The sequence below is a fragment of the Dermacentor albipictus genome, chromosome 7 (assembly GCF_038994185.2).
Source record: "Dermacentor albipictus isolate Rhodes 1998 colony chromosome 7, USDA_Dalb.pri_finalv2, whole genome shotgun sequence".
Taxonomy (NCBI): domain Eukaryota; kingdom Metazoa; phylum Arthropoda; class Arachnida; order Ixodida; family Ixodidae; genus Dermacentor; species Dermacentor albipictus.
This window is the reverse complement of record NC_091827.1, coordinates 109,560,772-109,582,669: the sequence shown is the minus strand read 5'-3', so window position 1 is coordinate 109,582,669 and position 21,898 is coordinate 109,560,772. Positions and strand designations below refer to the sequence as shown.

General features: G+C 47.8%; 1 protein-coding gene across 1 annotated transcript in view; it reads right to left on the bottom strand.

Moving 5' to 3' along the window:
• The window catches only part of LOC139047893 (uncharacterized), a 149,408-nt gene that overhangs the window by 115,607 nt on the left and 11,903 nt on the right, over positions 1–21,898 (bottom strand). The gene's annotated exons all lie outside the window — the stretch shown is intronic.

Sequence of the window (21,898 nt, the reverse complement as noted above, 5' to 3'; positions counted from 1 at the left end):
GCGCCCGTTCCAGAGGAAGGACCTCGGACACTTGTTCTTCTATAACGTGTCGTAGGGTTGGGCTAAGGGACGAACTTGACTCTGGTGGGTTGGAGATCAGGGAGAGCTGGCGAGCAACTTCTTCCCGGACGAAAGCCTTGATTTGCGAGAGGAGGGTGGCATCTGGAAAAGGAGAAGTCAAGCCGGACAACGATTCCTGATGGGGAACAGGACGGCGAGTGAGGAGGCGTTGACGGCGGAGCTCGTCATAGCTTTGGCACAGTTCAATAACTTGTGCAACAGTAGATGGGCTCTTTGAAATGAGCATCTGAAACGCGTCCTCGTCGATACCCTTCATGATATGCTTGATTTTATTGCCCTCAGTCATGCATGCATCGACGCGTTTACAGAGATCGATGACATCTTCGATGTAGCTGGTAAAGTTCTCACCAGGCTGCTGAGAGCGCGACTGCAGGTGCTGTTCGGCACGAAGCTTTTGCACAGCAGGGTGGCCGAAGACCTCGCTGAACTTTGTCTTGAACACCGTCCAGCTTGGAACTTCGCTTTCGTGGTTCCGAAACCACAAGTGGGCAATTCCGGTGAGGTAGAAAGGGACGGTGGTCAATTTCGTGATGTCATCCCATTTGTTGTTCCGACTGACGCGTTCGTATGATGAGAGCCAGTCATCAACGTCATGGTCGTCAGTGCCGCTAAAGATAGGAGGGTCCCGCTGGCGGAACGTGCCGGGGCATACGGTAGACTGGGGAGCAGATGGTGGTAACCTCGTGGCGCTTTCGGTGGTCATGATAGCAGGGAGAGTCCGGCTGCGCAATGCCAGGATTGCAGGAGACCCAGCAAACCTCCACCAATTATGGCAAAGAAGTCCGACACGGCTGTGGACGACACGGAGGACGTGGACAAGAAGACGCAACAGCGTAGGCTTAGCCGGTACAAAACCTGGAACAGCGTCTAGCCCAAGCCCCACTTCAGAGGCATTGGCGATCCGGCTGCGGAGCTCTGCACGGCGCACTTCTTCTTCCTTACAATATATATATATATATATATATATATATATATATATATATATATATATATATATAGCGGCACAGGTTCATCCTCGTGGTGGCATCACGAGCTCGGATTGAATAAAGTGGCTCCTGATACATACGCAGAAGTAAGGAAGTGAAACTGAGGGGCTCCATTTTGTTAATCACGACAAGATAAATCCAATAGACAGTGAAGGAATACTAAAGAGTACGTATGACGCCTGGCCTACCCATGACGTCACGTTACCTGGCCCGACTACCATAGAATCTAACAGGGGTGCTCCCGATTAGACAACAGTGGTTTTAACATCACCGCTTTCATCACGCTAGCCTTGTCAGCGGAAATTTCGGGCCACGTAGCGTAACATCATTGGTCGAAGTAAACAGACTTTGCGCTATCTTGGTAGTGTAGGCTAACCGTGCGCCTATATTCCTTTTTTAGAGCGTCCGCATAGGGTTGCACCCGAGGCGTTTTCGGCGTACAGGCGGAAGATAGACGGACGGATGGATGGACGCACAAATCGGCTAGCCGTACACAGCTTTGCCTTAAGATAAAACGTCGTCCGTATTCTATAGTATGCCTGAAAGGGCCACAACACTAATTTTCTTTCGCCATGAGTATTTTAACTTAGAAGAAAGTCCTTAATGAACCGCCAACACGGAACGCTATATGCGCCTACCCGGTACGTTAGATGGGATGTTACTGCCGATTTTTATAGTCATTTCTTGTTGTTCGCGCAAGGGATACGCAATGTTTTCTTAGTTCAACGATGCGTTTCAATCGGCTGCTCTGCGTAGTCACATATCTTCGCCAGAGAAGCGCACGCTAGTGCTGGCTACCTTCGGCAACAGCAGGTAAACCTATCTTTATATCGCATCCCATCGGCGCTCATGGCTTCTTGTGCTGAAAGTGTAGACAAGAAAAAATTGTTTACCCGCCATGGCTGCTCAGTGGCTATGGTGTTGGGTTGCTGAGCATGGAGATCGCGGGATCAAATCCCGGCCACGGCGGCCACATTTCGATGGAGGCGAAATGTGAAAACACCCGTGTACTTAGATTTAGGTGCACGTTAACGAACCCAGGTTGTCAAAATTTCCGGAGTCCTCCACAATGGCGTGCTTCATAATCACAAAGTGGTTTTGACACTTAAAACCCTATAATTTTAAGAGAAAAATTATTTAGGAATGCCAATGCGAAATTTAAAATATACAGTGATGTATCCTTGTTAGACTTGTTGATTCCGGATTTCAGACTGGCCAATAACATGTAGACGGATCTCGGCGCAACTACCTGACAAGTGCTAAAATGTAAGCATTTGAGTCTCAGAACCATTTATTTATTATTTTCTAAAACACTAGCCAAAATGAAAGTTCAGGAATCGCCTCAGTTTTCTTAGCAGTGCAATAATATCAGTCTAGGGCAGGCTTTCTGGGGTCCGTTTGAACACGTCTGAATGACGTCTGCGTTTAAAAGTGAAACCAGCGTTTCGTCCAGTGTGACCTACCTCTTACCCAGCTTTCTCACCAGTACCCCAGGATTGCCAGCCAGCACCAGCATCCCCAATGTGATCCAGCGCCAAAAACACGCTGATTTCATACTGGAAGACGCTGGTTTTTGCAATAAGGCAATGTCTGTAGTCATACGCAGTCATACAGCATTGTCGTATACACTGGCCCACAAGACCCCATGGATACGTATAGAGCGCATGGTGTGACGCATGACAGATAGACTGACGAACGGGTGGGCAATGATTGTTCTCCTTATCTTCGTGACGTTTCTTATAAATGCAACTAAGCGAAACCCATAGCTTAATACCGACACGTGTATTCCGCCATATTATTGTAACTAAACTGCCCTTCTCGCTCTCCTCTTCCTTCGTCCCCTTGGTTCTTCCTCTTCGTTCGTGGCTTAAATGCAGCATGCTTCACCCTCTCTTGCTCCCTTTGCTCACACCTCCTGGTGTGGTACCTGAAAACATTTCTGATGGAGGCATACTCTTCTTTACCAGACGCTACCAGATACCGTATTGCCTTCAAGAAGCCGTACTTTCACACATTCTTTACCACAGGAAAGGGTCCGCGTGATTTTAGATTTGAAGTGCAAACGTCTTTGCTTATTAGCACCTTGTCATCAACCTCCATTGTTGACACTGTCGTGGCATCTTCTGTCAAAATTTCGCTTCATACATTGCTTGTAGACATCCTCCTCCTGCGCGCTTTTTTTTTGTTTTGGTAAGTTAAAGCTTGCACAGGATACCCAGTTCGCGATCCGCAGGAAATGCCGGCGTTACTCGTGAGGTGGCCTAAAAAGGCCTGCACACCAAGCCACTTGTTATGAATGGTTAGGCTCCTCACAGCAACCTCTAGGCAGCATTTCCGCCTACCAGCAAACCTTGAGTACATCTTAATAAATTGTTTCACATATCGCATGGCCCGCTCCGCAAGGCCTTTTGCTTCGAAGTGGTAGTGCGAGCAAAATTTGATAGCCATGCCATGGTCTCGAGTCCACTTCGCTAGTTTAGCACTACGAAATGCAGGTCCATTGTCGCACACTATGGTATTCATATGTCTAAAATATTCGGCTTTAAGCCAAGAAATGACGCTGTGGGCGTTTTCCTGCTCTGCCATCGCCATAATCAGTCTCGTACATTCGAGTATGCAAAGCGGAAACGCCTGCATTTTTCTGACACCTTCACCCACGTTTTATCTCCAGAAAATGGTGTGAGATTACCGTTATATCTGTCTCCTGTCTCAACATCACTTTGTTTACTTGACATGTGTGACATGTCCGTACGTAGTTGCTAAATACTTTTTTCATACTTGGCCACCTAACTGCATGTCAGTAGCTTGTATGTGCGTCAAAACCCATCATGCACACCTGAGTCTGGAATATCATGGTTAAGCTGAAGGGATGCTCGGAGGCGGGCGCCATCTGGTGTTGCAGTTGATATTTGTGCTTTTTCCGCACAGTAGCTGCACACTTGCTTTGCCGCTTCGGTTTGGCCGCCACTCCCAGTTAGAAGCGTTTTGAGGCTAGTTTCGTTGACAAATTTCTTTTATTGTCGAGTTCTTGCCAAAAGGTCCGAGCGGTTTGTCTTTCCAATAACGCATACGTAATTCACGCGATGTTCATATACTTGCTAGAGGTTTATTTGAGTGTTATGTCGTCCACGACCCGTGTACGTGCATGCAAAAACACTGTCGCGGTTCGCACTGATCAAGCCGCCTTGCGAGTTATTTCTATGGCATTAGTCAGATTCTTCATTTCGCATTCTAAAGACACTTGCCCGGCGTGTAAGGGTTGCGTTAAAGTCTAGGTGTCGCCGGTACACCCGAAAGGTGATTCGTTTGCGTGTGTGCATCACTATGTACCTGCTGAATCAACCACTCGGACACGTTTGCGCTGCTCTAATTGCATACGTGTGTACTTGCGTGTACCCAATCGACTGCCGTGTTTCGAGCTTGTGCAGCACCATAATTTAATCATCTTAGTATCATGATGACCGAACGCAAGGCGCGTGACATATGCGCTAGAATAACGTGAGTGTCGTGCAGAAACGTGCGCGATCAACGCGGAGCACGTCAACAATGCTAGTTGTTTCGGCATGACGCTTGTATGTCTGCATGCAGTGAAACTCGTCCTACGCATTTATGACAAACTGATTTCGTTGGCTCTCAAGCGCAAACATGAGAGTGAAACCTGTACTTCATTTGTAAACAAAGCGTATGCAAGGACGAAAGTTGCACACAGAGCTTAAAAGACAGTTATGGGCTAGTTGGTGATCCATGATATTGAAGTAGTGAACCTAAATCTGACACGTACACATGGACATAAAAAAAGAAATGCACAGGCGCTGGACAGGAACTACTGCATTTTGTGTGTTTTACTCACGGTCTCGTTCACGCTTCACTGCCATCAGAGCACGTGCGCTTCTCAAGGCACACTACAAAAGACGGGTCTTTGAGCAATAACGCGGTAGTTGCAGACCAGCGCCTTTGTATGTCCTTTCTGTGCGTACGCGTGTATGCGTCAGATGTAAGGGCGCTTCTTCAATATCATTGCCTATAGAAATGGTTTCCATCAATGAGCAGCTTCCGCCTTTGCACAGATTCCAAGTGTAATAGGAGCCAACAAACTCGTGAACTACTTGAATCTGCCGAGACGGCGAAGAGGAGAAGGCCTAGTCGCAATAGTCAAAGTCATTTACACTTTGTAGTCAACAGTTGCTCCTCGCAAAATACATTTGCAGAGCCTAACAAAAGCATTGATTCACAAAGCTTCATTAGTATAGCAATAGCGCGTGTTACGCCTTTAGCACGATATATAACAGATCAAAGTCTACGTGCTCCATAGCTTCACACACTTTCTTGGAAGTATAAGTTTTGGGACTATATTCCGGGATTGCAGCTATCCATTGCATATTTCGGGACGACAAACGATCATTTAGAATGAAAACTGACTGGAGCGTATCAGAGCCCAACGAATATTTCACTACTGCTTATGTTGACGATAACGCAATTAGGAAAGCAAATCTAAACGAGCACCAAGAAGATAGCACCCGTACCCATGCCGGAGCTCTGTACCCCGTCAACAATTTAAAAAAGCTCGGTTCGTACGAGTTTGCCCCTTCGGTACCCTTATACTCGTTGGCTAACATAATACAAAGCAAAAACAGAGTTCTTCAATGGCGCTGCGGACTACGAAACTTAGCTAAACACGTAAAATCCCTTGCAAATATCTCACCACCACAACTGAACGGCCAACTGTCACGGTGGCGAGTGCGCCGAGACGCATAAAAGAACAAAAAGTACAGAAGAGGACACGAAACATACCACGACACGGAGCTCCTGCCTTCTCTCGTGCCTCTTTCCCCTGTCTCTCCCTGTCATCTTTGCTTTCCCATTCCCCCGGTGTAGGGTAGCCAACCGGACGTTATTTTGGTTAACCTCCCTGCCTTCTGCTTTTCTGTTTCTCTCCTCCTTCCTCTCATACTCTTCGCCCCAGCTGTGGCGCCAAGGTAAAATTACATCGCTAATTTTACTTTTATTCCGGGGCTATACACGCAAAAACTGGCATGCCAGAGCGGCAGCAGATGTTCCCTATCACATGGCCTGCTCCTTCGAGGCAAGCACGCCACATGGCGTCGCAATCAATGGAAATTAAGGTGCCGTTTTGTTGTTACAGACGCCGGCTTTTTCGCTCAATGGACTATTTCATGCCTTCGCATGAATAGCAGAAATAGTGTCATGATTCACGCAAAGTCTGCCAGTGTTGAAATGTATGAAAGGAAAACGACACATATATAATGGAGTACTAATAAAGTCAATCGTAAAGAAATAAGCAACATTTTCGATGATTTAGTTGTCGTGGCGAGCATTCTTGAAGGGCCCCTGAACCACCTCTGCGGCTTGCTGAAATAGCATACTCTGCTGGTAGCATACGGTGCTGTGAACATCTCAGTCAAGCTTTGCTATCATACGCGATGCGTAGAGTGGGTGCGTAGAACAAAAGCCTGCTCTTGATTCTACACTGTACGCTGCACTTCGTAATAAAGCGGATTGCAATTCACGGTTGTTATTGTAAGGTGCAGTTGGCTACGTAGCGTAGATATTGTAGCCGCGGCCGTGTGCCGCCACAAGTCCACCAGCGAAGCTCTCTGCAGCCCGCTAAGAACAATCGCGTTTGGCTTAAGTTTAGTGCGTCGTACGCACCAAAATCGCAAGTCGTGCCGTCTACTTTGAGAACCACAATTAAATATGAACTGCGCCCCACGGTGTCATTTAGAAGAAGGAGCGTCATGGGCACGCCTCATCATCGTCATCATCATCATCAGCCTGGTAATGCCCACTGCAGGGCAAAGGCCTCCCCCATACTTCTCCAACTACCCCGGTCATGTACGAATTGTGGCCATGCCGTCCCTGCAGACTTCTTAATCTCATCCACCCACCTAACTTTCTGCCGCCCCCTGCTACGCTTCCCTTCCCTTGGTATCCAATCCGTAACCCTTAATGACCATCAGGTATCTTCCCTCCTCCTTACGCGTCTTGTCCATGCCCATTTCTTTTTCTTGATTTCAACTAAGATGTCATTAACTCGCGTTTGTTCCCTCACCCAATCTGCTCTTTTCCTATTCCTTAACGTTTCACCCGTCATTCTTCTTTCCATAGCTCGTTACGTCGTCCTCAATTTAAGTAGAACCCTTTTCGTAAGCCTCCAGGTTTCCGCCCCGTAGTTGAGCACTGGTAAGACACAGCTATTTTACATTGAGATAATGTATTGTATTCGGATAACGGCAACCTGCTGTTCATGATCTCAGAATGCCTGCCACACGCACCCCAGCCTATTCTTATTCGTCTTATTATTTCCGTCTCATGACCTGGATCCGCGGTCGCTACCTGCCCTAAGTAGATGTATTCCCTTACCACTTCCAGTGCCTCGCTACCTATTGTAAATTGCTGTTCTTTTCCGAGACTGTTAAACATTACTTTAGTTTTCTGCAAATTAATTTTTAGACCCCCTCTTCTGCTTTGCCTTTCCAGGTCAGTGAGCATGCATTGCAATTTGTCCCCTGAGTTACAAAGCAAGGCAATATCATCAGCGAATCGCAAGTTACTAAGGTATTCGCCATTAACTCTTATCCCCCATTTCTTCCCAACCCAGGTCTCTGAATACCTCCTGTAAACATGCTGTGAATAGACTGGAGAGATCGTATCCTCCTGCCTGACGCCTTTCTTTATTAGGATTTTGTTGCTTTCTTTATGGAGGACTACGGTGGCTGTGGAGCCGCTATATATATCTTTCAGTATTTTTACATACGGCTCGTCGACACCCCGATTCCGTAATGCTTCCATGACTGCTGAGGTTCCGACAGAATCAAATGCTTTTTCGTAATCAATGAAAGCTATATATAAGGGTCGATTATATCCCGCACATTTCTCTACCACCTGATTGATAGTGTTTGATAGGGCACGACTCACTCCGCCGTAGCCTTCGGAGTTCAAGGCAATGAAGCAGAAACGGGAGCACGGCGAATGCCGTGTTTGATTGCCAATAACTTCGCTTCTTCTCAGCGCATTGAACTACTTTTTTCGGCAAAGCATATCTGATCTAGCCAATTTCTGTCAAATACCTTTTTGCACGTCGATAAAAAGTGGTTCAGGGCCGCTTTAAACACCTAATGCCCTGAGATCATAGTCACAACTGATTCTATAGACGTGTCCATCGAGGATCTTTCTTGCTTTGATAACACCTCTTTCGGTCTACGGGAAAGCCCGTTTGCTTCTTTAGTGCAAGCGCCTTTGCAAAAACTTGAAGTGCCTCCCGCAAAGCGAAGCAGCGACTTGGAAAGCAAATTAGTGCACAGCTACACGAAGTAAGGTGCATTCTTATCACCAGTATAAACTTGAAAACCTTCGCTTAGTGGCTGAATTAACAAGCATATGGTGTCAGCGCCACTGGCAAACATGAACACATCACACTCGAAGAGCGCGGACACTCGCTGTCAGAACGCTGGAGGGAGCAATGCGGCAGCAGCATTGAATGAATGAATGAGTGAATGAATGAATGAATGAATGAATTAATGAATGAATGAATGAATGAAAAACTTTATTTTCACAAAGGGGGTACACAGCGAAGGTGGAGCCCTCAGTCCAGGGCCCCTGTGGCCTCTGCCATCTTGCAAGCTTTGTCGCTCAGCTTGAGCTGTTCTTCAGGCTTCGAGCAAGACAGCGCAGCCTCCCACTACTCCGGTGTTGGTGTTTTGTGTACTGGCGCTACCTTTGGCTTTTGGCAGGCCCATGTAACGTGGTAAAGCGTTGCGTGCTCCCCGCATAGCGGGCATTTATTGTCATATGTTGACGGATAGATTTTGCCGAGCAGACTCAGATTGGGGTATGTATTAGTCTGCAGTTGTCTCCAGGCAACCGACTGCTCTCTACTAAGGTATTTGTGGGGAGAGAGGTAGGTCCTCTTTAGGGCTCCTTGGTTTTCTAAAATTGCGTCTGGTGACTGTGTCCGGTTCCCCGTCGTGGTGCGCCCACCGGTTGGCGTATGCTCGGGCGTTGGCGTCGGCACGCTGGTTCCCTGTCACAGTCTCTTGACCTGGTCCACGTAATAAAGCATCTCGAAAAGGTGATTTTTCTCGTCTTGAGTATGCGGATGGCCCCAGTGGATATGCGTCCACTGCTGTACCTTCTGCACGCTTCTTGCAAGTCCGTAAGTATTGCTGTAGTGGCCTCTTCGCCCTGGTGGGTGATGGCGAGTGCGACTGCTGCTTCCTCAGCCTAGAGGATGTTGTTGCCTTTAATCGAAGCGCAATTGATTTCTCTAAGCTAGTTATCAACAACGCTGACAACCGTCCCGGAGTGCTCTTTGCATGCGGTCACGTCGACGTATCACACGTCATTTCTCGCCGCGAAATATCTGTTGTGTGCTTCTGATCTTGCCTTTCTTCTGGCCTTGCGTATTTTAGGGTGCATGTTTCTCGGTATCGGGCTGATCTCAATGACGTCTCGAATATTTTAGGTACGCTTTCCGTGCTGTCAATTTCTCTGCAAGCATCCCTCATACCCAGTATCTTCAGCGTGTTCCTGCACGTTGGAGTCAGCATGAGCTCATTTTCTGCGCGAGAAGGTGAACTTCGATGTGTTCTTGCACTGTCTTGTTTATGCCCAATTGAAGGAATTTCTCCGTCGAGGTGTTGACCGGCAGTCCGAGAGCACATTTGTAAGCGTTTCTAAGGATTCCCTCTAATTGTTCTTTTTCCTGCTCGAACGGTGTTTGGTAAGGGACACTGTCTACAATCCTACTGACCGCGAGGGCCTGTATTAGCCTACATGTGTCCTCTTCCTTCATATCTCCTCATCTGTTTGAGATTCTTGCGATCACCCTCGTGATCTGAGCTGTAGTGTTTGCCAGTTGTCTGATTGTGTGATCCACACGACAGTTACTTTGTATCCACATGCCAAGAATCTTGGGATACCTACAGAATCTTCTTCCCTCCTAAGAAGATGTCTATGCAGTTTTGCGGATTGTATCCTCTTCTGTATACTCTGAGCACCTCCGATTTCTCCGGGGAGCAGATAAGTCCGCAGTGTTCAGTGTATGCGTGGACTGTATCTGCTGCACTCTGCAGGAGGTCTTGTTTTTCACCTAAGGATCCCTTGGTCACCCAGATTGTGATGTCGTCTACGTATATGGCATGCCTGAGCCCTTCAAATTTTTCGAGCTTCCGTGCTAACCCGATCATAACAATGTTTAAAATCGTAGGAGATATAACAGAGCCTTGCGGTGTTCCCTTTTTGGACATATTGAAGGTGTCAGTCCTGATGCCTCCTATACCAATGGTGGCGGTTCTGTCACTGAGGAAAGCTTTGACGTAGTAGTGTATTCTCTGCCCGCAACCAATGTTGCTGAGACCCTCCAACACAGCCCTATGAGTTACATTGTCGAAGGCCGCCTTAAGATGAGTGCAAGGAAGATATTTTCGCTGTATTTCGGAATGGTAGTAGGTACTTCCTCCTTAATCTGCAGGAGGATGTCTTGCGTCAAGAGGCATTTTCTGAATCCAAACATAGTGGGTGGCATGAGCTCGTTATCCTCCAGGTGGGTCTCCAACCCCTGAAGCCCAATTATCTCGCATACTTTTCCCAGGCAGGACGTTAGCGAAATGGGTCGCAGGTTTTCCAGGCAAGGAGTCTTTCCGGACTTCGGAATCATTACTATTTCCGCATGTCTCCATTCGTTCGGGATAGTCCTTCGTTCCAAGTGCTTATTTATGAATTCTGTAAATCGTTTGATGGAGTTTTCGTCCAGGTTCCTTATCATGGCGTTGGGGATGCCATCCTTGCCTGGCGTGGTGTTCTTTTTGCCACATATCACAGCGTGTCTCACTTCTTCTAGGGTAATGAGTTCATCTAGAACGGGATTTGCTTCGTCAGTGCGTGCCAAGCTGCAGTCGACGTCCGTTGTATCCCAAATGTAGCGCTGCTTGATGTTCTATAGCATTTCCCGGTCTGTGCCTTGGAATGGGTACGCGATCCGTTTGGTCGTTTTGCAATTTTCTGACTTGGTCACGGTTGGGTCTATAAGAGCCCTTAGGAATGCTCATGTCTTTTTCCAGCCTAGGGTCCCCTGTAGCTCGTTGCATTTTTGGTCCCAGTTGCGCCTTGAAAGTTCTGTCGCATACTTTTCGACTTGTCTGGTGACCTCAACGATCTTCAGCGTGAGTTTTCTCTTGTGCTTCTGCCACCTCCATCTTCTTAGTAGCCCCCGTCGGGCGTTCCATAGGTGTAAAAGATGCTTATTCACCTCGGGTGTGTTGGTGGTGAGGGCGACTTCTTGGATTAGCCTTTTGCCGTCTGCTTTGATTCCTGCGACCTAGCTCGTAATGTCTGTTATCTCAGTGTCTTCGGACACCGCCCTAGTTTTTTTATGGAGTTCCCAGTCCGTGAGCCTAGCCTGGCCAAGTCTTTTCCTTATCGGGAAGGTTTCTATGTTGATGCGCAAAGTGAAGTTGTCGCTGCCAAGCGTTTCCCCGTCGTTTTCCCATAGAGCATCCCTTACCACTCTGACGAATGCCAAGTGTGGGCACCGAATCTCGATATATACTGTTCCCCACCTGCGTGGATTGGGCGTGGTGTGCGATGAGACTAAGCCTTCTGCGACCCGCTTCTCTCGCTAGGTCCCTGCTTTTTTGAGTTTCCTTAATGTAGCCCCAGCTTTTGTGCCAGGCATTAAAATTCCCCAGAATGAAGAGACCCTTCTTGCCTACTGCTTGTTCTTCCTTGCGTAACAGGTAGCCGAAGTTGGCTTCCTTCTGGCTGGGCGTGCTGTGAATGTTGTGGAGAGAGATGCTCTCTTGGCTTCTTTTTTGGGTAATAATATCAATAAAGACGTAGTCAATGTCCGTTGCGTCGATGTCGTGTCTGATTACGGTGACAGCTTTGGCAACCAGCTTCGCAACCTTACTCTAGCCGAGCCTTTCATAGGCTGAGTAGCCCGCAAGAGTGGGTGAGCAGCCGGTTTTCTGTAGGGGGATTATATATGGTGGAGCTGTGCAGTTAGTGATGTGTTGTTTAAGGAGACCCTGTTTTTTGCGGACTGCACGGTAGTTCCACTGCCATATATCGAGGGTTTCCAACTTGACCGAGCGTTTACGGTTGCTCGCCATACTCAGCCGACGGCCAAGTATAGGGTTCAGTTCTGGATTTCATGCCCGTAAATTGTATTACGCGTTCTCTATCCTTGCGCGCCTCCTCTTGGATGTTAGAAACGAGGTTGATAAGATTCGCGAGTGCATAGTTCATGGCTACCATGGCAGTTGTGAATGCCTGCCGCCCTATGGTGGTCGTCTGGGTTTCGTCTGTTTGCGGCTTTGAGTTTGTCTGCCCTGTTCTCAGTGCCTTAAGTTCATCTATCAGCTCGTTGAGCTTCTGCCTGAGCTTAGCATTTTCTGTCCTTATGGTCTGAATAGTTTGCCTTAGCTCATTTCTTCGTCGTTCTGCGTGTTCGTGTACTTTGGAGCAGTGGGAGAGGCTGAGAAAATATGCGCTTTCTAGCTCACCTTACTGTCTTCTTCCTTCTTGTGTATGGTCTTCTTCTGCTTCTTCTTTTTCGTTTCCGGAGCATGCAAGGTCTTGGACGCGGATCTCGACCTGGATCTGAACCTGGATGTCGAGCTGGATTCCCTACTGCACCAGCGTCTCCTGGGCCGGCCACGTCCGCCGGCGTCCCTGGCTTCGGCGTCCGGTTCCTCTTTTTTTTCTCGCCCGTGGGCTCCTCGGTTTACAGAGGCGTTCTTTGCACTCCTTTGCCCGTGTGGGGTGCACTTCCTTGCACAGCGCACACCTGGGCTCGCAGGTGTGTCCGTCTTCGATTACTGGTTCGGCGCAGTTCGAGCAGACAACGTCGTCAGCTGTCGGGCATACATCCGCCCTATGCCCAGGCTTGAAGCATGTACAGCAAACTTGCCACGATGACCGATAGAGGTAGCAACGTGTTTCGCCGCCATAGTAGTAGACGTAGCCGGGGACGATCTTGCCCTCGAAGGTAATTACCGCGGTTTGGGAGTTTCCAAGCATTCTTATGTAAAATATTTTGACTCCATGGGTACGTACCCGAAGGTGGGCTAGTAATTCGGTCGGTGTTGTACCGGCGTCCAGTCCGTGAACCACTCCTTTACACGAATTGTACGGCGCTGCCACGTACACCCTCACTGCATAATCTTCCGCGCCAAAACGTAGACTTGGAACGCCCTGCGCTACATTGGCAGTCTCCATGATTGGCGTGCTAATTATGGCGATGTTCGATCCGTTGCGCAACCATATAAGCAAGTTGTCTTCGTTGCACATGTCTGGGCTTCCACATGCTTTGGTTATAGCCCGGGCCATCTGATGCGGGCTCAGTTGACTGATGTTGAGCCCATTCTTCGGTCTAATGATGACTTTCAAATCGGTCTTCGGCAGGGGAGGTAGCTTCTCTTGGCGAATAGGATTCTCCTTTTGTTTCGGCTGGCTCGCCGCTGATTTCTCGACTGCTTCGGATCCGGAACAGCGATCAGCCTTGAGTTGTATTTTTGCACTAAACTATCCCCCGTTGTCAAGGGTTTTCTTTTGGGAGAGGTCGGTAGCGTTGTTGTCGCGTTGGGAGTTCTTTTCCATTGGAGTCGTGGCTCCGATCGTAGCAGACGCGTCCTCTTCAGCCATCCTGGCACGTCCAGCACGAGCTGGAGCAGCGTTCCGTCAGTCCGACGGCCCGACTCCGGCTAGGTTTAGAGCAGCGTTCTTCTCCGCGGATCTTCGAAGAAGCAGAGAACGGGAAACATGGACTTACGGTTGAAAACTGGTTATTCATGGGTTTCGCTTGATTAGTAGAGGACGATAGAGCACTGCATTTTTGGCGACGTCGAGGTTTTCCAGGTGAAATGAGGCGTCGGGGCAGGAGCTCATGCCAAGCGTGACCGCTCCGTTCGGCCCCCTAGCGTCGGCGCCTCCATTCAACGAAGTGACCTTCGTTCGGTCGGCCACTTCAACGCAAGAGCACGACGCGCGCGTAGGTATGAGCCTTCTGCCGATCATTTTCGAGGCACGGATCGCACGACCGCGCACGGCCGTACGTCAGCCGCTTGCCTCCATATATGTTACTCCAGATTGGGCCGCGATCATCAGTTCCCTTTGCGCACTGTCGCCAAAGGCGCTGTTGCTGCCGGAGCACAATGCCGCCCCACCAATCTTCCCTCCCATCTCTCCAAGGCCTCTTGCGCGGCGGAAAACGTCGTGTTGCTCTCCGCTTTCTTTGTTCGCGCACGCCAGATTGAGTCGCAACCTTCGTCTTCCCTCGCGGGTTTTTACTCGCACATACAGCACACGACGCCCAGCGACGATGTGATCGCCCTTGGATTTTATGCAGAACATCACGACGATGGCAACGGAAAAAATACGCTTGGAGTATCCGTATAATTGCTATCACAGTAAAAAGTTGCACTTTCACCCCAAAGGCCTCGTATCGATTGCGATAGCAAATTAGAGAACAGCTGTATGAAGTAAGGCTAGTGGTTTCATCGATCGAGCAAACTTGTGAACATAAGCAAACTAACTAAATTAACTAGCAAGTATGAACACGCCTCATCCGATGAGCACGGAAACTCGCTGCCCAAACGCTGCAGTGGGAAAGCGCGGAAGCAGCAGCTAACAAACTGACCTTCGTGCTGCGTCTCGCAGCACGTCGGTGGAACGTGTCCCCGCCGCAGGTGTCTTTCAAGGTACAGCGGCTCGGCACGCTGCCGCCCGATGTAGCACGCCCCCCCCCCCCCCCCCCCCCTGCATCCCTACCGTCCAGACCGAACATTGCGCGCTTCCTCCCGGCTTTGCTCCCTTTCGTGCGCGAGATTCAGCCGCAATCGCTTGCTCTCCCTCCCACGCTTTCACTCGCACATACAGCACACGGCGCGCAGCCATGATTTTAATACCCTTGGAACTTATGCGCAACCCTCGCGGTGACGCCGGGGTCAGAGATGCGCTTGGAGTACCCATATAACTGCTATCGCAATAAAGGAGTTGCTTGTGTTTTCAGCAGTCAAATGCTCATACCGCAAAAGGGCCTATTGAAGACAGCCAGTCTCCAGGTGTGTGTTGCAAGCATACCATAGAATCTCGGTGCTCCTATCGCACGAACACAAGCAAGTGGTGTTCACGTTATCTGCATCACGTGCTAGAAATCTTTCTATGGCGGCAATATCTCCCAGTTCAACAGAGCCACCGAGTTTACTGTCGAGAAGCTCTGCAACATTAGTGCAGTTTGCAGCTTGCAGCACTTGAATACACTTCCTGTCTATATTGCTTAGGCTGGAATAGTTATCGAGCCGCACAACGTTCCATCCATGATTATTATTGATTTGATTATTTGATTTCAGCCGCTGTTGTCAGCTCTAAGAGTTCTGTTTTTTTTTTGTCGCTGCTTCAAATATTTTACTCCTAAATTTTGTTGTTGTTTTTTTGTTTTGTTTTTTTGTTGTTGTCAGCCTTGGCTGCCCGCACTTTTGCGCTGTCGAAATTGCACTTCGTCACTGCGACGTTCACAGAATTGAACGCGTTGCAAGCAGCAGCTTCTTTCTTTTCAATAAAAACTTTCAGAGCAATCAGAGCATGTTAGTTAAACTTGTGTATAAATCAGTACCCCAAAGCCGTGTTTGTGCTGTTTCTGCATCCTAGATTCTGTGCGCGTGCCCCTTCACGCTGTCATATGCATCGTCGCGTTACACAAGGCCTTAGAAAGTGTTGCAGCATATTAGCGCTGCTAACTCTTACGTTCTAGGGTTAGAAGTTCTCGCCATGTACCTTGGCCCCAGGGGTGAATCTCCGCATGGCTGCCATTGGCTGTTTTAATGCAGACGTTCTTTCGACGCTAGCACCAAGGCCCCCGGCCCTAGCAGGAGGGCGATACTTTGGCAAAATGGCGGCGCACACGATTGTTTACGTTGTCATGGCAACAGGAACAGCTGCCGCGTGGCGCTTCCTCACCCTATCGCCGTTTTTCTTTCTTTTTGTTTTTTATTACGCCGACCGCTTCGCTGCCTCTCCACCCTTTCCCATGCCCCGCGCACCGTTTACTTTTGCTTTCTTTTTGCCTGTCCATGGTGCAGTTTTCTTTTTTCTTTGTCGTGCGCGCGTGCTATGCCGCGCATTGGTATTCTTTGTGAACTGGCACGTGGTTCCTTATGTGTTTGCACTCACACAGTCTTGCGCATACTTTATGTCATCGCCTGCGAGAACATAAATCACACTTCCAACACAACAGATCTTTGGCCTTGTTTCATCGACTTTGTTTCCGAAAACAACGATTTTCCTATAACATGGCATGATACACTCTCGGAAAATGAACAGACTTGAAAGATGCATGACTCCTACATGACTACTAGACAACACAAAAGTCTACAGCAAGTAAAATAACAAAAAATTGAATGAAAAAGAAACGCGTAGGCTGTTTAATGCACACACACATAAGAAAATATTTTTATATAATGCCCTAAAGACGAAAGTGTGGAAGGGCTTCTGGTATACTGAATGAGATGGTGCACAAAACTGGACGACGTCTATGACATAGTCACGACAACTAAAGAAAGCGAAAATTCACCGTCAATGGCAAAAAATGACGCGTAAAATACTTTGAAAAATAATAAAGAAGCAAACATTCTTGTATTGACAGCCATAGAAAAAAACAGGAACTTACTTATATATCTGCACAAAAGTATATGAAATGCGTGAACTTTCCATTACTAGTAAACAAACAGAGCAGACATGGCAGAAAAAAAAATAACCTTGTACTAAAAACGGAAATACCCGTTATCACATTATTTTGCACTTGACCACAACTTGAGTGACGGTGGCAAGGGGAAGCATAAGGTAGTCAGATTTTGCAGCAGAAGATAGAAAACATTCGCAGAAACGCCTATTCCTTAGAAAACACGTCATGTAAGTCCACAACACGACTTTTTTTTCAACACGAATGCAATGTTTAGCTGAAAATTATGTGACTTAAGGTATTAAGTCTTGTGTACTTGGCACTCCTTTGTGTAATAAACACGAACTGCAAAAATCTGATATAGGATACTTGCAATGCTCATGTTTTGCACAAAAAAAAGACGTATCATGCCTATGCATGAAGGCTCTTCGCGCGGTTTTCCCATCGCCAATTACTAAGATAATACATAAACACGAATGACGCGTAAAACACATCCACTTTCATTTCCGTTAATTTATCGCTTCTTTGTTTGACTTATTAAGCACAAGTAATTTCCCCTATGCTGTCCTTGGTGTCACTGTTCGTTGGCTTCTTACGATATGACTAAAAAAATGGGGCCGCTCGGTTAACCCCCTTTCTTCCGTTTATTGCATAACGAGAGTCCTGAATCCGGCAACATTGATGCCTTCAGGTAGCATGTATGGGTTTATTGATCAGTTGCCTTCGCCCAAAAAGATAACGTTTTTGTGACACCTGTGGCAGAAAGGATGTTCCACATTCACCGCTAAGCTCTGTCAGTGGTGGCGGTGGCTAACACTCCTAGGATCCTACTAGGAAACATAAATACCCAAGAATGTGGATGGGGAAATGGCGCTGTGGTAGCTCAATTAGTAGAGCAGCGCACGCAAAATGCGAAGGTTGTGGTATCGTTCCCCACCTGTGGCAAGTTGTTCTTTCATCCACTTTCATTTCCGTTATTTTATCGTTTCATTATTTCATTCATTAAGCGCAAGTAATTTCCCCGAAGTTGTCCTTGGTGTCAGTGTTTGTTGGCTTCTTATGATTTGACTAATAAACATGAGTCCCCATGTTTAAGCCTCCTTCCTTCTCCTTTATAAACACGCAGAGTATTTTTTCGGCTCTTAGTACGTTTGTTGAACGGTGACGCGCACAAAAAGCACTGAGAGCGGAATGGAAAGCTGGGCGAGTTACTGAAGCTGCACGTTGAGACATGGCACAGAAAAACACAAGTCATATACAAGGTGACAGTGTGGAGGAACATCTATTTGTCAGCTGCGTCCACTGGTAAGAGCAAAGTGCAGCACAATCAGGGCGCAACGACGTCCGCACACTCATGGAGCACACACATCCATAGGGCCGTGTTCGTATGCGCCTTGTTATGTCCTTGGGCCTAAGCGCTCATTGTTGTATTTATGTACCGGGAATAACCTTTCAGAGTTTGTTTTTGAGGTATTCGCGCTAGACTGCACGATGCAGGCGCGTTGCGAGTCGTGAAACCTGTTAAACATGGCGGAGCACAAGCACGAGGGCCACGGAACTGACGAAACTGCGCACGCCGGCCAACGCACAGCAGCGCACGCTTTCCGATACCAGCAGATAACGAAACATGAAACTTCATGCAGCGGGGCGCCGGGCCGGCAGGGCTCGCGGCGGGCGCGCGCGGGAACAGCCGAAGGTGAGGGTGTTGCGAGGGGGTTGTGAGGAAGGGCAAGGAGTGAGGCGTTGAGAGGAGGAGCGGAAGGACGCGGCCTCCTGGATGGGCGCACACGCGCGCGCGCCCGTGCGGGCGGCCGTGCAAGACAAGAGAATTTGCTTTCCCGCCCACCGGATGGATGGCGCCAATTACCTCTGTCACAGAAGCAGCGGAGATTTCGAGGGCGGCTGTGGCAACTCATGACGCCAGGGCCTCGTGGATTATTTTTCTTGGGTCCCCGTTATGGATACTTCTTTCTCTAAACAATCTGTATACAAGCAACGCCTACCTTTTCATTTTTTTTGCACTCCTTCACATTATGCACGGTGTCCCACATAAGTTGAGCCAAGAATTTAAAAATGAAAGGCGTGCCGGAAGCGACTTGAACCGAACGCATACTATTCGCAATAGCCTATAGTAATACCCCTGTCACACTGGTCGTTACAGTGACGACATATTTATAATATGGGAACAGGGCACAAGCGCCTTAACCCACTTGATTAGCCATTTCAATCGCTTTCACCCGAGCATTAAATTTACTGCTCACCACTCTCCTAGCCAGATCAACTTCCTGGACATGACGGTCGACATAAAAAACGGAAAACTGATAAGGACACTTTACCAGAAGCCTAAGGATAGCCAGCAATATTTAGACTACAACAGTCATCAGCCGCGACATTGCAAGCAAGGAATTTTTGTCGCACAAGCGAAACGAATAAGAAGTTGCCGCGAAGACGACGATTATAACCGCCACCTGACCTTCAAACAACGCTAGCAGAAAGGAACTATGCCCAAGTTGCTCTCGATAGAGCTTATGATGCCGCGTCAAGATTGGAGAGACAGTCTGTATTGGCGAAGAAACAGCCCAACCTAGAATCTGACAGACCGCCGGCCTTTATAACAAGATATTCTAATGCACTCCCAAATGTAAACAACATCCTACGAAAATACCACCCAATATTATCAAGTAACGAGCGTCTGAGAAAAGCGCTCCCGGATGTACCTAGGGCTACCTATCGCCGAAACAGGCACTTTAGAGACATGTCAGTGCACGCAAAAGTCAGCCAACAGCATCCCCCCGTAATAAAAGCATGTTGTTGCCCCAGGAGCATAATCTGCAGGCACCTTCAAAGTTACATTAAAATTAAAAGCACCGCAAATAGTTATACACATCAAGTCAAATCTAGCTTCACTTGTACACGTTCGGATGTGATTTATATGCTTGAATGTTCTTTCTGTAAGAAACAATATATCGGTCAAACAGGACAATCCATGAAGTCAGATTAAATGGTCATCGCGAAGACACAGCTAAAAAGCTTTCCAAAGCCATCGCCGAACATCTCAACCAACCAGGTCATAACTTTGATGAACTTAAACTCTGCATCTTAAAGTCAAATTTCGCTTCTGCCTGAGAAAGAAATTACAGGGAATCATAACTTATCCATAAATTCAGGAACATTGCAACCAATAGGCATAAACGTTTCAAAGGGAGCTTTAGAATCTATTCGCTATGCTAAATTTAAAGCTATAGGCAACAACACTTAGTTTGGTTTCTTGGCGTATCCTTTTTTCTTTTTTTCCTCCTTTTTTTTCAGCCAGCGTGTCAGACGCCGTTGACACGCCGGCTAACACGCGTGCGTTGACACGTGGTTGACAGAGGGCGGGATGGCTGGCCTTGGCCTTGTGCACAGCATTCCTTTATTCTCAATTCGACACGCTAACACACCTTCCCTCGTTGCCGCACGCACCCGCCTTACACCCCCTCTCCTCTAGAAGAACCCCACCGATATATACTGTGGCGAGGAGAGCATACGTCGCCTTGAACAAAAGTCCACCTGTCAAAACGTTAGCTCCTGCTTTCACCTTGTTCTCGTTTTGCTCAACGTCTTGAATTTCCATCTCCCACATTCCCCATGTTTTTCCTGGCCGTTTTAATGTCATTCCAATCGAATGGCATTACCATCGAATTATATTATTCGGCTGCTACACAGCGATATTTAGTGCCATTAGGACTGAATGATGTCCGCAATCGAATGAGTTGGAGAAACTCATTCGGCTTGGCACTCGGAGCGAATGTGTACTCTCAACCCCACAAGCATAGCAAAACAGGACAGAGCGTTTGCAAATTGAAAGCCGTACTCGTAAAGAAAGAATAACTTCTGCATCTTTTAATAGACTTCTTGCTTTAAAGAGACAAAATCTGTACGGCAGGCTGTCGCAAATTGTTGCTACTCTCCAGCTCAGCAGCGTCCGGCCGCCGCCCAAGCCACCACACCGCCGCCACTCTGCTCGTCGGCCATGTTGTAAACTCCCGCGCGCCTGGTTGCATGTTTTGGTTAATCAGGCGTCGGCAAGCACTTTCTATGCACTTATGCAAGCGATTTGTACCTACCTTGTTCTACATTAGCCACCACGTTTTTTTTTTTCGGAATGATCGCCATTGGTATCGCCACCAAATGACATTAATTTTTCGAGTGTAGCACATCTGCTGGCGAATGACATTCGTTGCACCGAATGCCATTCGACTCGAATGACATTAAAACGCCCATTGTGACAGGGGTATTACTCAGACAATTTTTCCCCATAACCTCATAATTAATTAGGGTAATTTACCCAACTTTTTAATTATTGGCTCAGGACCCCAAGAAGAGCCCCTTCAGAAACCACCGATCGAGTTGTTTCCATTTGGATACGCCTCACGTAGTCCTTTTTTCTGGGTTGCTAAGAAAGCTCGCGAAGTATGAAAAAAATCCATGTCATGGAGCGCTTGCGCAGTGGTATTGTGCTGCTCTCAAGCGTGCGGTCGGTGAACAAGGTCGGCTGCATCGTGACTGGCGACGAGGAAGCGGCAGGGCTTTCTTGATCTCAGCGGCAGCGCTAGGCCAGCAGCATGCATTATCGCCATCATCCGACGGGAGCCGACCTTGCTCACCGAACGCACGCTTGAGAGCAGCACGGTAGCAATGCGCAAGTGCTCCGCCACGTGGCTTTTTTTTCTTCTCATATTTCAAGGGCTTTTCTTGCAACCCAGAAAAAAGGACTACGTGAGACGTATCCGAAAGGAAACAACTAGATCGGTGGTTTCTGGAGGTGCTCTACAAATCTGCGTCTCATGCTAGCCAATGTTTAAAAAGTTGGTAATTAATCTTTTAATGAATGAATTAGTTCCGGGGCAAACAAGAAACTGTCTGAGTTGCTATTGGCCTTTGCGAATATTGTGCGTTCGGTTTAATTCCCTTCCGACGCGCCTTTCATACCTAAATTCTTGGCTGAAGTTATGTGGGACACACTGTATGCCTTCTAGCACATTGATTCCATGCACAATAGCAAACATTGCTTATTGGTTTACGTGTAATAGCAGTAGACCTTGTTGTAGACCACCAGAACATCTCACCAGCTGCCGAAACAAGCAAGGAATAT